Here is a 15,293-nt window from a genome sequence, read left to right on the forward strand (position 1 = left end):
ATTTCTTGCTGGACTTGGTAATGCAAAAAACACAGTAAACAGCTTCACTTTTTCCTCAAAAATAAATAATTGACTATTAAAAACCTAACAGTCTTAAATAAGAACATCAGTAAGCACCACTTGCATAATGGATAAGTCACTGCCCTCCTAAGCCAGGGGGTCCAAGTCCCATATGGGGTGGAAGTCATTACAGCAAGTGTCTCATCACTAGAGTTGATATTTTATCCTTGCTTCAACAGTAAAACAGTCTTGCAGTGTTTAGCTTGTAAAAAATGACCACAGAAGCTAAAATATGACATTAATTATGATAACATTGTTGTTGTTGTTGTTTTTTAAACCTTTTCTATCACCGTGGACAGCTTATTCAAGTACCATCTGGCATGCATGTTCCTTTGTTGCTCATCATTCATCACCAAAAATGATTTTCTTTTTCAATTCTTATGACTGTACTGATTGTATTAAATAAAATCCACATCTAGCATAACCAATCAAAGTTGCAAAGTGCTCCAGTGGCGCAATTGGTCAGCGCGTGGTACATTGAAGACGGTATCTGTTGAGCAATGCCGAGGTTGTGAGTTCAAGCCTCACCTGGAGCATCTTTGTATACTGTTTTTTTTTCCTTTTCTTATGTCATTAGTCATTGATTATAAACTGCTACCTTAATATTTAATATGATATTACAAAGGATGGAAGAAAGAAAGAAAAAACACAAACATGATTGTGCATTTAAGTTGTCAGCACACATCTGCTTTGGTTCAAATGCACTGCATATCTTCCTTCAGTCAGCCAACAAAACAGCAATGGAAAAGATTAACATACTGTTGGTAAAGCAGTTGCATCAAATTGATTTTCTGCAGTATAGCATGATAATCCATACTGACAGCTCTGGATAGTACCAGCACATTTCTTGCTGGACTTGGTAATGCAAAGAACAGAGTAAACAGCTTCACTTTTTCCTCAAAAATAAATAATTGACTATTAAAAACCTAACAGTCTTAAATTAAAACATCAGTAAGCACCACTGGCATAATGGATAAGTCACTGCCCTCCTAAGCCAGGGGGTCCAAGTCCCATATGGGGTAGAAGTCATTACAGCAAGTGTCTCATCACTAGAGTTGATATTTTATCCTTGCTTCAACAGTAAAACAGTCTTGCAGTGTTTAGCTTGTAAAAAATGACCACAGAAGCTAAAGTATGGCATTAATTATGATAACATTGTTGTTGTTGTTTTTTAAACCTTTTCTATCACCGTGGACAGCTTATTCAAGTACCATCTGGCATGCATGTTCCTTTGTTGCTCATCATTCATCACCAAAAATGATTTTCTTTTAAATTCTTATGACTGTACTGATTGTATTGAATAAAATCCACATCTAGCATAACCAATTAATGCTGCAAAGTGATCCAGTGGCGCAATTGGTCAGCGCGCGGTATTTATAAGACAGTATCTGTTGAGCAATGCCGAGGTTGTGAGTTCAAGCCTCACCTGGAGTATCTTTGTATACTGTTTTTTTTTTTTTTTTCTTATGTCATTAGTCATTGATTATAAACTGCTTCCTTAATATTTAATATGATATTACAAAGGATGGAAGAAAGAAAGAAAAAACAAACACAAACATGATTGTGCATTTAACTTGTCAGCACACATCTGCTTTGGTTCAAATGCACTGCATATCTTCCTTCAGTCAGCCAACAAAACAGCAATGGAAAAGATTAACATACTGTTGGTAAAGCAGTTGCATCAAATTGATTTTCTGCAATATAGCATGATAATCCATACTGACAGCTCTGGATAGTACCAGCACATTTCTTGCTGGACTTGGTAATGCAAAGAACACAGTAAACAGCTTCACTTTTTCCTCAAAAATAAATAATTGACTATTAAAAACCTAACAGTCTTAAATAAGAACATCAGTAAGCACCACTGGCATAATGGATAAGTCACTGCCCTCCTAAGCCAGGGGGTCCAAGTCCCATATGGGGTGGAAGTCATTACAGCAAGTGTCTCATCACTAGAGTTGATATTTTATCCTTGCTTCAACAGTAAAACAGTCTTGCAGTGTTTAGCTTGTAAAAAATGACCACAGAAGCTAAAATATGACATTAATTATGATAACATTGTTGTTGTTGTTGTTTTTTAAACCTTTTCTATCACCGTGGACAGCTTATTCAAGTACCATCTGGCATGCATGTTCCTTTGTTGCTCATCATTCATCACCAAAAATGATTTTCTTTTTCAATTCTTATGACTGTACTGATTGTATTAAATAAAATCCACATCTAGCATAACCAATCAAAGCAGCAAAGTGCTCCAGTGGCGCAATTGGTCAGCGCGTGGTATTTATAAGATGGCATCTGTTGAGCAATGCCGAGGTTGTGAGTTCAAGCCTCACCTGGAGCATCTTTGTATACTGTTTTTTTTCCTTTTCTTATGTCATTAGTCATTGATTATAAACTGCTACCTTAATATTTAATATGATATTACAAAGGATGGAAGAAAGAAAGAAAAAACACAAACATGATTGTGCATTTAAGTTGTCAGCACACATCTGCTTTGGTTCAAATGCACTGCATATCTTCCTTCAGTCAGCCAACAAAACAGCAATGGAAAAGATTAACATACTGTTGGTAAAGCAGTTGCATCAAATTGATTTTCTGCAATATAGCATGATAATCCATACTGACAGCTCTGGATAGTACCAGCATATTTCTTCCTTGACTTGGTAATGCAAAGAACACAGTAAACTGCTTTAATTTTATTCAAAAATATATAATTGACTATTAAAAACCTATCAGTCTTAAATAAGGACATCAGTAAGCACCACTGGCATAATGGATAAGGAACTGTTCTCCTAAGCCAGTGCTTGTGGGTTTAAGTCCCGTCTGAGTTGGAAGTCATTACAGCAAGTGTCTCATCACTAGAGTTGATATTTTATCCTTGCTTCAACTGTAAAACAGTCTTGCAGTGTTTAGCTTGCAAAAAATGACCACAGAAGCTAAAATATGACATTAATTATAATAACATTGTTGTTGTTGTTGTTGTTTTTTAAACCTTTTCTATCACCGTGGACAGCTAATTCAAGTACCATCTGGCATGCATGTTCCTTTGTTGCTCATCATTCATCACCAAAAATGATTTTCTTTTTCAATTCTTATGACTGTACTGATTGTATTGAATAAAATCCACATCTAGCAAAACCAACTAATGGTGCAAAGTGCTCCAGTGGTGCAATTGGTCATCGCGCGGTACTTATAAGACAGTATATGTTGAGCAATGACGAGCTTGTGAGTTCAAGCCTCACCTGGAGTATCTTTGTATACTGTTTTTTTTTTTTTTTTTCTTATGTCATTAGTCATTGATTATAAACTGCTTCCTTAATATTTAATATGATATTACAAAGGATGGAAGAAAGAAAGAAAAAACAAACACAAACATGATTGTGCATTTAACTTGTCAGCACACATCTGCTTTGGTTCAAATGCACTGCATATCTTCCTTCAGTCAGCCAACAAAACAGCAATGGAAAAGATTAACATACTGTTGGTAAAGCAGTTGCATCAAATTGATTTTCTGCAATATAGCATGATAATCCATACTGACAGCTCTGGATAGTACCAGCACATTTCTTGCTGGACTTGGTAATGCAAAGAACACAGTAAACAGCTTCACTTTTTCCTCAAAAATAAATAATTGACTATTAAAAACCTAACAGTCTTAAATAAGAACATCAGTAAGCACCACTGGCATAATGGATAAGTCACTGCCCTCCTAAGCCAGGGGGTCCAAGTCCCATATGGGGTGGAAGTCATTACAGCAAGTGTCTCATCACTAGAGTTGATATTTTATCCTTGCTTCAACAGTAAAACAGTCTTGCAGTGTTTAGCTTGTAAAAAATGACCACAGAAGCTAAAATATGACATTAATTATGATAACATTGTTGTTGTTGTTGTTTTTTAAACCTTTTCTATCACCGTGGACAGCTTATTCAAGTACCATCTGGCATGCATGTTCCTTTGTTGCTCATCATTCATCACCAAAAATGATTTTCTTTTTCAATTCTTATGACTGTACTGATTGTATTAAATAAAATCCACATCTAGCATAACCAATCAAAGCAGCAAAGTGCTCCAGTGGCGCAATTGGTCAGCGCGTGGTATTTATAAGATGGCATCTGTTGAGCAATGCCGAGGTTGTGAGTTCAAGCCTCACCTGGAGCATCTTTGTATACTGTTTTTTTTCCTTTTCTTATGTCATTAGTCATTGATTATAAACTGCTACCTTAATATTTAATATGATATTACAAAGGATGGAAGAAAGAAAGAAAAAACACAAACATGATTGTGCATTTAAGTTGTCAGCACACATCTGCTTTGGTTCAAATGCACTGCATATCTTCCTTCAGTCAGCCAACAAAACAGCAATGGAAAAGATTAACATACTGTTGGTAAAGCAGTTGCATCAAATTGATTTTCTGCAATATAGCATGATAATCCATACTGACAGCTCTGGATAGTACCAGCATATTTCTTCCTTGACTTGGTAATGCAAAGAACACAGTAAACTGCTTTAATTTTATTCAAAAATATATAATTGACTATTAAAAACCTATCAGTCTTAAATAAGGACATCAGTAAGCACCACTGGCATAATGGATAAGGAACTGTTCTCCTAAGCCAGTGCTTGTGGGTTTAAGTCCCGTCTGAGTTGGAAGTCATTACAGCAAGTGTCTCATCACTAGAGTTGATATTTTATCCTTGCTTCAACTGTAAAACAGTCTTGCAGTGTTTAGCTTGCAAAAAATGACCACAGAAGCTAAAATATGACATTAATTATAATAACATTGTTGTTGTTGTTGTTGTTTTTTAAACCTTTTCTATCACCGTGGACAGCTAATTCAAGTACCATCTGGCATGCATGTTCCTTTGTTGCTCATCATTCATCACCAAAAATGATTTTCTTTTTCAATTCTTATGACTGTACTGATTGTATTGAATAAAATCCACATCTAGCAAAACCAACTAATGGTGCAAAGTGCTCCAGTGGTGCAATTGGTCATCGCGCGGTACTTATAAGACAGTATATGTTGAGCAATGACGAGCTTGTGAGTTCAAGCCTCACCTGGAGCATCTTTGTATACTGTTTTTTTTTCCTTTTCTTATGTCATTAGTCATTGATTATAAACTGCTACCTTAATATTTAATATGATATTACAAAGGATGGAAGAAAGAAAGAAAAAACACAAACATGATTGTGCATTTAAGTTGTCAGCACACATCTGCTTTGGTTCAAATGCACTGCATATCTTCCTTCAGTCAGCCAACAAAACAGCAATGGAAAAGATTAACATACTGTTGGTAAAGCAGTTGCATCAAATTGATTTTCTGCAATATAGCATGATAATCCATACTGACAGCTCTGGATAGTACCAGCACATTTCTTGCTGGACTTGGTAATGCAAAGAACACAGTAAACAGCTTTACTTTTTCCTCAAAAATAAATAATTGACTATTAAAAACCTAACAGTCTTAAATTAGAACATCAGTAAGCACCACTGGCATAATGGATAAGTCACTGCCCTCCTAAGCCAGGGGGTCCAAGTCCTATATGGGGTAGAAGTCATTACAGCAAGTGTCTCATCACTAGAGTTGATATTTTATCCTTGCTTCAACAGTAAAACAGTCTTGCAGTGTTTCGCTTGTAAAAAATGACCACAGAAGCTAAAGTATGGCATTAATTATGATAACATTGTTGTTGTTGTTTTTTAAACCTTTTCTATCACCGTGGACAGCTTATTCAAGTACCATCTGGCATGCATGTTCCTTTGTTGCTCATCATTCATCACCAAAAATGATTTTCTTTTCAATTCTTATGACTGTACTGATTGTATTGAATAAAATCCACATCTAGCATAACCAATTAATGCTGCAAAGTGATCCAGTGGCGCAATTGGTCAGCGCGCGGTATTTATAAGACAGTATCTGTTGAGCAATGCCGAGGTTGTGAGTTCAAGCCTCACCTAGAGCATCTTTGTATACTGTTTTTTTTTCCTTTTCTTATGTCATTAGTCATTGATTATAAACTGCTTCCTTAATATTTAATATGATATTACAAAGGATGGAAGAAAGAAAGAAAAAACAAACACAAACATGATTGTGCATTTAACTTGTCAGCACACATCTGCTTTGGTTCAAATGCACTGCATATCTTCCTTCAGTCAGCCAACAAAACAGCAATGGAAAAGATTAACATACTGTTGGTAAAGCAGTTGCATCAAATTGATTTTCTGCAATATAGCATGATAATCCATACTGACAGCTCTGGATAGTACCAGCACATTTCTTGCTGGACTTGGTAATGCAAAGAACACAGTAAACAGCTTCACTTTTTCCTCAAAAATAAATAATTGACTATTAAAAACCTAACAGTCTTAAATAAGAACATCATTAAGCACCACTGGCATAATGGATAAGTCACTGCCCTCCTAAGCCAGGGGGTCAAAGTCCCATATGGGGTGGAAGTCATTACAGCAAGTGTCTCATCACTAGAGTTGATATTTTATCCTTGCTTCAACAGTTAAACAGTCTTGCAGTGTTTAGCTTGTAAAAAATGACCACAGAAGCTAAAATATGACATTAATTAAGATAACATTGTTGTTGTTGTTGTTTTTTAAACCTTTTCTATCACCGTGGACAGCTTATTCAAGTACCATCTGGCATGCATGTTCCTTTGTAGCTGATCATTCATCACCAAAAATGATTTTCTTTTTCAATTCTTATGACTGTACTGATTGTATTAAATAAAATCCACATCTAGCATAACCAATCAAAGGTGCAAAGTGCTCCAGTGGCGCAATTGGTCAGCGCGTGGTACTTATAAGATGGCATCTGTTGAGCAATGCCGAGGTTGTGAGTTCAAGCCTCACCTGGAGCATCTTTGTATACTGTTTTTTTTCCTTTTCTTATGTCATTAGTCATTGATTATAAACTGCTACCTTAATATTTAATATGATATTACAAAGGATGGAAGAAAGAAAGAAAAAACACAAACATGATTGTGCATTTAAGTTGTCAGCACACATCTGCTTTGGTTCAAATGCACTGCATATCTTCCTTCAGTCAGCCAACAAAACAGCAATGGAAAAGATTAACATACTGTTGGTAAAGCAGTTGCATCAAATTGATTTTCTGCAATATAGCATGATAATCCATACTGACAGCTCTGGATAGTACCAGCACATTTCTTCCTGGACTTGGTAATGCAAAGAACACAGTAAACAGCTTCAATTTTATTCAAAAATAAATAATTGACTATTAAAAACCTATCAGTCTTAAATAAGGACATCAGTAAGCAACACTGGCATAATGGATAAGGAACTGTTCTCCTAAGCCAGTGCTTGTGGGTTTAAGTCCCGTCTGAGTTGGAAGTCATTACAGCAAGTGTCTCATCACTAGAGTTGATATTTTATCCTTGCTTCAACTGTAAAACAGTCTTGCAGTGTTTAGCTTGCAAAAAATGACCACAGAAGCTAAAATATGACATTAATTATAATAACATTGTTGTTGTTGTTGTTTTTTAAACCTTTTCTATCACCGTGGACAGCTTATTCAAGTACCATCTGGCATGCATGTTCCTTTGTTGCTCATCATTCATCACCAAAAATGATTTTCTTTTTCAATTCTTATGACTGTACTGATTGTATTGAATAAAATCCACATCTAGCAAAACCAACTAATGCTGCAAAGTGCTCCAGTGGTGCAATTGGTCAGCGCGCGGTACTTATAAGACAGTATATGTTGAGCAATGCCGAGCTTGTGAGTTCAAGCCTCACCTGGAGCATCTTTGTATACTGTTTTTTTTCCTTTTCTTATGTCATTAGTCATTGATTATAAACTGCTACCTTAATATTTAATATGATATTACAAAGGATGGAAGAAAGAAAGAAAAAACACAAACATGATTGTGCATTTAAGTTGTCAGCACACATCTGCTTTGGTTCAAATGCACTGCATATCTTCCTTCAGTCAGCCAACAAAACAGCAATGGAAAAGATTAACATACTGTTGGTAAAGCAGTTGCATCAAATTGATTTTCTGCAATATAGCATGATAATCCATACTGACAGCTCTGGATAGTACCAGCACATTTCTTCCTGGACTTGGTAATGCAAAGAACACAGTAAACAGCTTCAATTTTATTCAAAAATAAATAATTGACTATTAAAAACCTATCAGTCTTAAATAAGGACATCAGTAAGCAACACTGGCATAATGGATAAGGAACTGTTCTCCTAAGCCAGTGCTTGTGGGTTTAAGTCCCGTCTGAGTTGGAAGTCATTACAGCAAGTGTCTCATCACTAGAGTTGATATTTTATCCTTGCTTCAACTGTAAAACAGTCTTGCAGTGTTTAGCTTGCAAAAAATGACCACAGAAGCTAAAATATGACATTAATTATAATAACATTGTTGTTGTTGTTGTTTTTTAAACCTTTTCTATCACCGTGGACAGCTTATTCAAGTACCATCTGGCATGCATGTTCCTTTGTTGCTCATCATTCATCACCAAAAATGATTTTCTTTTTCAATTCTTATGACTGTACTGATTGTATTGAATAAAATCCACATCTAGCAAAACCAACTAATGCTGCAAAGTGCTCCAGTGGTGCAATTGGTCAGCGCGCGGTACTTATAAGACAGTATATGTTGAGCAATGCCGAGCTTGTGAGTTCAAGCCTCACCTGGAGCATCTTTGTATACTGTTTTTTTTCCTTTTCTTATGTCATTAGTCATTGATTATAAACTGCTACCTTAATATTTAATATGATATTACAAAGGATGGAAGAAAGAAAGAAAAAACACAAACATGATTGTGCATTTAAGTTGTCAGCACACATCTGCTTTGGTTCAAATGCACTGCATATCTTCCTTCAGTCAGCCAACAAAACAGCAATGGAAAAGATTAACATACTGTTGGTAAAGCAGTTGCATCAAATTGATTTTCTGCAATATAGCATGATAATCCATACTGACAGCTCTGGATAGTACCAGCACATTTCTTCCTGGACTTGGTAATGCAAAGAACACAGTAAACAGCTTCAATTTTATTCAAAAATAAATAATTGACTATTAAAAACCTATCAGTCTTAAATAAGGACATCAGTAAGCAACACTGGCATAATGGATAAGGAACTGTTCTCCTAAGCCAGTGCTTGTGGGTTTAAGTCCCGTCTGAGTTGGAAGTCATTACAGCAAGTATCTCATCACTAGAGTTGATATTTTATCCTTGCTTCAACTGTAAAACAGTCTTGCAGTGTTTAGCTTGCAAAAAATGACCACAGAAGCTAAAATATGACATTAATTATAATAACATTGTTGTTGTTGTTGTTGTTTTTTAAACCTTTTCTATCACCGTGGACAGCTTATTCAAGTACCATCTGGCATGCATGTTCCTTTGTTGCTCATCATTCATCACCAAAAATGATTTTCTTTTTCAATTCTTATGACTGTACTGATTGTATTGAATAAAATCCACATCTAGCAAAACCAACTAATGCTGCAAAGTGCTCCAGTGGTGCAATTGGTCAGCGCGCGGTACTTATAAGACAGTATATGTTGAGCAATGCCGAGCTTGTGAGTTCAAGCCTCACCTGGAGCATCTTTGTATACTGTTTTTTTTTCCTTTTCTTATGTCATTAGTCATTGATTATAAACTGCTACCTTAATATTTAATATGATATTACAAATGATGGAAGAAAGAAAGAAAAAACACAAACATGATTGTGCATTTAAGTTGTCAGCACACATCTGCTTTGGTTCAAATGCACTGCATATCTTCCTTCAGTCAGCCAACAAAACAGCAATGGAAAAGATTAACATACTGTTGGTAAAGCAGTTGCATCAAATTGATTTTCTGCAATATAGCATGATAATCCATACTGACAGCTCTGGATAGTACCAGCACATTTCTTGCTGGACTTGGTAATGCAAAGAACACAGTAAACAGCTTCACTTTTTCCTCAAAAATAAATAATTGACTATTAAAAACCTAACAGTCTTAAATAAGAACATCAGTAAGCACCACTTGCATAATGGATAAGTCACTGCCCTCCTAAGCCAGGGGGTCCAAGTCCCATATGGGGTGGAAGTCATTACAGCAAGTGTCTCATCACTAGAGTTGATATTTTATCCTTGCTTCAACAGTAAAACAGTCTTGCAGTGTTTAGCTTGTAAAAAATGACCACAGAAGCTAAAGTATGGCATTAATTATGATAACATTGTTGTTGTTGTTTTTTAAACCTTTTCTATCACCGTGGACAGCTTATTCAAGTACCATCTGGCATGCATGTTCCTTTGTTGCTCATCATTCATCACCAAAAATGATTTTCTTTTTCAATTCTTATGACTGTACTGATTGTATTAAATAAAATCCACATCTAGCATAACCAATCAAAGCTGCAAAGTGCTCCAGTGGCGCAATTGGTCAGCGCGTGGTAATTATAAGACGGTATCTGTTGAGCAATGCCGAGGTTGTGAGTTCAAGCCTCACCTGGAGCATCTTTGTATACTGTTTTTTTTTTCCTTTTCTTATGTCATTAGTCATTGATTATAAACTGCTACCTTAATATTTAATATGATATTACAAAGGATTGAAGAAAGAAAGAAAAAACACAAACATGATTGTGCATTTAAGTTGTCAGCACACATCTGCTTTGGTTCAAATGCACTGCATATCTTCCTTCAGTCAGCCAACAAAACAGCAATGGAAAAGATTAACATACTGTTGGTAAAGCAGTTGCATCAAATTGATTTTCTGCAATATAGCATGATAATCCATACTGACAGCTCTGGATAGTACCAGCACATTTCTTGCTGGACTTGGTAATGCAAAGAACACAGTAAACAGCTTCACTTTTTCCTCAAAAATAAATAATTGACTATTAAAAACCTAACAGTCTTAAATTAGAACATCAGTAAGCACCACTGGCATAATGGATAAGTCACTGCCCTCCTAAGCCAGGGGGTCCAAGTCCCATATGGGGTAGAAGTCATTACAGCAAGTGTCTCATCACTAGAGTTGATATTTTATCCTTGCTTCAACAGTAAAACAGTCTTGCAGTGTTTAGCTTGTAAAAAATGACCACAGAAGCTAAAGTATGGCATTAATTATGATAACATTGTTGTTGTTGTTGTTTTTTAAACCTTTTCTATCACCGTGGACAGCTTATTCAAGTACCATCTGGCATGCATGTTCCTTTGTTGCTCATCATTCATCACCAAAAATGATTTTCTTTTCAATTCTTATGACTGTACTGATTGTATTGAATAAAATCCACATCTAGCATAACCAATTAATGCTGCAAAGTGATCCAGTGGCGCAATTGGTCAGCGCGCGGTATTTATAAGACAGTATCTGTTGAGCAATGCCGAGGTTGTGAGTTCAAGCCTCACCTGGAGCATCTTTGTATACTGTTTTTTTTTCCTTTTCTTATGTCATTAGTCATTGATTATAAACTGCTTCCTTAATATTTAATATGATATTACAAAGGATGGAAGAAAGAAAGAAAAAACAAACACAAACATGATTGTGCATTTAACTTGTCAGCACACATCTGCTTTGGTTCAAATGCACTGCATATCTTCCTTCAGTCAGCCAACAAAACAGCAATGGAAAAGATTAACATACTGTTGGTAAAGCAGTTGCATCAAATTGATTTTCTGCAATATAGCATGATAATCCATACTGACAGCTCTGGATAGTACCAGCACATTTCTTGCTGGACTTGGTAATGCAAAGAACACAGTAAACAGCTTCACTTTTTCCTCAAAAATAAATAATTGACTATTAAAAACCTAACAGTCTTAAATAAGAACATCAGTAAGCACCACTTGCATAATGGATAAGTCACTGCCCTCCTAAGCCAGGGGGTCCAAGTCCCATATGGGGTGGAAGTCATTACAGCAAGTGTCTCATCACTAGAGTTGATATTTTATCCTTGCTTCAACAGTAAAACAGTCTTGCAGTGTTTAGCTTGTAAAAAATGACCACAGAAGCTAAAATATGACATTAATTAAGATAACATTGTTGTTGTTGTTGTTTTTTAAACCTTTTCTATCACCGTGGACAGCTTATTCAAGTACCATCTGGCATGCATGTTCCTTTGTTGCTCATCATTCATCACCAAAAATGATTTTCTTTTTCAATTCTTATGACTATACTGATTGTATTAAATAAAATCCACATCTAGCATAACCAATCAAAGGCGCAAAATGCTCCAGTGGCGCAATTGGTCAGCGCGTGGTACTTATAAGATGGCATCTGTTGAGCAATGCCGAGGTTGTGAGTTCAAGCCTCACCTGGAGCATCTTTGTATACTGTTTTTTTTCCTTTTCTTATGTCATTAGTCATTGATTATAAACTGCTACCTTAATATTTAATATGATATTACAAAGGATGGAAGAAAGAAAGAAAAAACACAAACATGATTGTGCATTTAAGTTGTCAGCACACATCTGCTTTGGTTCAAATGCACTGCATATCTTCCTTCAGTCAGCCAACAAAACAGCAATGGAAAAGATTAACATACTGTTGGTAAAGCAGTTGCATCAAATTGATTTTCTGCAATATAGCATGATAATCCATACTGACAGCTCTGGATAGTACCAGCACATTTCTTCCTGGACTTGGTAATGCAAAGAACACAGTAAACAGCTTCAATTTTATTCAAAAATAAATAATTGACTATTAAAAACCTATCAGTCTTAAATAAGGACATCAGTAAGCACCACTGGCATAATGGATAAGGAACTGTTCTCCTAAGCCAGTGCTTGTGGGTTTAAGTCCCGTCTGAGTTGGAAGTCATTACAGCAAGTGTCTCATCACTAGAGTTGATATTTTATCCTTGCTTCAACTGTAAAACAGTCTTGCAGTGTTTAGCTTGCAAAAAATGACCACAGAAGCTAAAATATGACATTAATTATAATAACATTGTTGTTGTTGTTTTTTAAACCTTTTCTATCACCGTGGACAGCTTATTCAAGTACTATCTGGCATGCATGTTCCTTTGTTGCTCATCATTCATCACCAAAAATGATTTTCTTTTTCAATTCTTATGACTGTACTGATTGTATTGAATAAAATCCACATCTAGCAAAACCAACTAATGCTGCAAAGTGCTCCAGTGGTGCAATTGGTCAGCGCGCGGTACTTATAAGACAGTATATGTTGAGCAATGACGAGCTTGTGAGTTCAAGCCTCACCTGGAGCATCTTTGTATACTGTTTTTTTTTCCTTTTCTTATGTCATTAGTCATTGATTATAAACTGCTACCTTAATATTTAATATGATATTACAAAGGATGGAAGAAGGAAAGAAAAAACACAAAAATGATTGTGCATTTAAGTTGTCAGCACACATCTGCTTTGGTTCAAATGCACTGCATATCTTCCTTCAGTCAGCCAACAAAACAGCAATGGAAAAGATTAACATACTGTTGGTAAAGCAGTTGCATCAAATTGATTTTCTGCAATATAGCATGATAATCCATACTGACAGCTCTGGATAGTACCAGCACATTTCTTGCTGGACTTGGTAATGCAAAGAACACAGTAAACAGCTTCACTTTTTCCTCAAAAATAAATAATTGACTATTAAAAACCTAACAGTCTTAAATAAGAACATCAGTAAGCACCACTGGCATAATGGATAAGTCACTGCCCTCCTAAGCCAGGGGGTCCAAGTCCCATATGGGGTGGAAGTCATTACAGCAAGTGTCTCATCACTAGAGTTGATATTTTATCCTTGCTTCAACAGTAAAACAGTCTTGCAGTGTTTAGCTTGTAAAAAATGACCACAGAAGCTAAAATATGACATTAATTATGATAACATTGTTGTTGTTGTTGTTGTTTTTTAAACCTTTTCTATCACCGTGGACAGCTTATTCAAGTACCATCTGGCATGCATGTTCCTTTGTTGCTCATCATTCATCACCAAAAATGATTTTCTTTTTCAATTCTTATGACTGTACTGATTGTATTAAATAAAATCCACATCTAGCATAACCAATCAAAGCAGCAAAGTGCTCCAGTGGTGCAATTGGTCAGCGCGTGGTATTTATAAGATGGCATCTGTTGAGCAATGCCGAGGTTGTGAGTTCAAGCCTCACCTGGAGCATCTTTGTATACTGTTTTTTTTCCTTTTCTTATGTCATTAGTCATTGATTATAAACTGCTACCTTAATATTTAATATGATATTACAAAGGATGGAAGAAAGAAAGAAAAAACACAAACATGATTGTGCATTTAAGTTGTCAGCACACATCTGCTTTGGTTCAAATGCACTGCATATCTTCCTTCAGTCAGCCAACAAAACAGCAATGGAAAAGATTAACATACTGTTGGTAAAGCAGTTGCATCAAATTGATTTTCTGCAATATAGCATGATAATCCATACTGACAGCTCTGGATAGTACCAGCATATTTCTTCCTTGACTTGGTAATGCAAAGAACACAGTAAACTGCTTTAATTTTATTCAAAAATATATAATTGACTATTAAAAACCTATCAGTCTTAAATAAGGACATCAGTAAGCACCACTGGCATAATGGATAAGGAACTGTTCTCCTAAGCCAGTGCTTGTGGGTTTAAGTCCCGTCTGAGTTGGAAGTCATTACAGCAAGTGTCTCATCACTAGAGTTGATATTTTATCCTTGCTTCAACTGTAAAACAGTCTTGCAGTGTTTAGCTTGCAAAAAATGACCACAGAAGCTAAAATATGACATTAATTATAATAACATTGTTGTTGTTGTTGTTGTTTTTTAAACCTTTTCTATCACCGTGGACAGCTAATTCAAGTACCATCTGGCATGCATGTTCCTTTGTTGCTCATCATTCATCACCAAAAATGATTTTCTTTTTCAATTCTTATGACTGTACTGATTGTATTGAATAAAATCCACATCTAGCAAAACCAACTAATGGTGCAAAGTGCTCCAGTGGTGCAATTGGTCATCGCGCGGTACTTATAAGACAGTATATGTTGAGCAATTACGAGCTTGTGAGTTCAAGCCTCACCTGGAGCATCTTTGTATACTGTTTTTTTTTCCTTTTCTTATGTCATTAGTCATTGATTATAAACTGCTACCTTAATATTTAATATGATATTACAAAGGATGGAAGAAAGAAAGAAAAAACACAAACATGATTGTGCATTTAAGTTGTCAGCACACATCTGCTTTGGTTCAAATGCACTGCATATCTTCCTTCAGTCAGCCAACAAAACAGCAATGGAAAAGATTA

The 15,293-nt window shown here is 35.7% G+C and overlaps 5 non-coding genes across 5 annotated transcripts; all 5 read left to right on the top strand.

Moving 5' to 3' along the window:
- Positions 1-503: 503 nt before the first annotated feature.
- On the top strand, positions 504-596 carry TRNAQ-UUG (transfer RNA glutamine (anticodon UUG)). Its single transcript is given in 2 exon segments — positions 504-541; positions 561-596. It is a non-coding gene; the product is annotated as a tRNA-Gln (tRNA).
- Positions 597-2,308: 1,712 nt separating this feature from the next.
- On the top strand, positions 2,309-2,401 carry TRNAI-UAU (transfer RNA isoleucine (anticodon UAU)). Its single transcript is given in 2 exon segments — positions 2,309-2,346; positions 2,366-2,401. It is a non-coding gene; the product is annotated as a tRNA-Ile (tRNA).
- A 1,724-nt stretch (positions 2,402-4,125) lies between these two features.
- TRNAI-UAU (transfer RNA isoleucine (anticodon UAU)) lies at positions 4,126-4,218 on the top strand. The gene is given in 2 exon segments: positions 4,126-4,163; positions 4,183-4,218. It is a non-coding gene; the product is annotated as a tRNA-Ile (tRNA).
- A 2,620-nt stretch (positions 4,219-6,838) lies between these two features.
- TRNAI-UAU (transfer RNA isoleucine (anticodon UAU)) lies at positions 6,839-6,931 on the top strand. The gene is given in 2 exon segments: positions 6,839-6,876; positions 6,896-6,931. It is a non-coding gene; the product is annotated as a tRNA-Ile (tRNA).
- A 5,335-nt stretch (positions 6,932-12,266) lies between these two features.
- Positions 12,267-12,359, top strand: TRNAI-UAU (transfer RNA isoleucine (anticodon UAU)). The gene is given in 2 exon segments: positions 12,267-12,304; positions 12,324-12,359. It is a non-coding gene; the product is annotated as a tRNA-Ile (tRNA).
- The last annotated feature ends 2,934 nt before the right edge of the window (positions 12,360-15,293 follow it).

This window comes from Pseudophryne corroboree, chromosome 4 (genome assembly GCF_028390025.1).
Source record: "Pseudophryne corroboree isolate aPseCor3 chromosome 4, aPseCor3.hap2, whole genome shotgun sequence".
NCBI classification, from domain to species: Eukaryota; Metazoa; Chordata; class Amphibia; order Anura; family Myobatrachidae; genus Pseudophryne; species Pseudophryne corroboree.